Here is a 255-nt window from a genome sequence, read left to right as displayed (position 1 = left end):
CAAAACAGCTGACGCTTGCAGCACCGCACGCGCCGACGAGGATTCTGCTTGCATGCTCAGAAAGCTGTATCGGTTGCATGCACATTAATTTCTTTATTTTGTAGAATACAACTAAAATAATATATTTAAATACTGAAAACACACTTTAATAATGTTTAATCATAAAAAATGCAAAAAAATAAATACCAATAAAGCCTGAATCCGCTTCCTACGACCACAGCTGAGGTGTACGTACACCGCAGCATATGCATTAAG

The sequence above is a fragment of the Eimeria mitis genome, genomic scaffold, assembly GCF_000499745.2.
Source record: "Eimeria mitis Houghton genomic scaffold, Emh_scaff1344, whole genome shotgun sequence".
NCBI lineage: Eukaryota > Apicomplexa > Conoidasida > Eucoccidiorida > Eimeriidae > Eimeria > Eimeria mitis.
The sequence above is the reverse complement of the archived record's forward strand: the minus strand, read 5'-3'. Positions refer to the sequence as shown.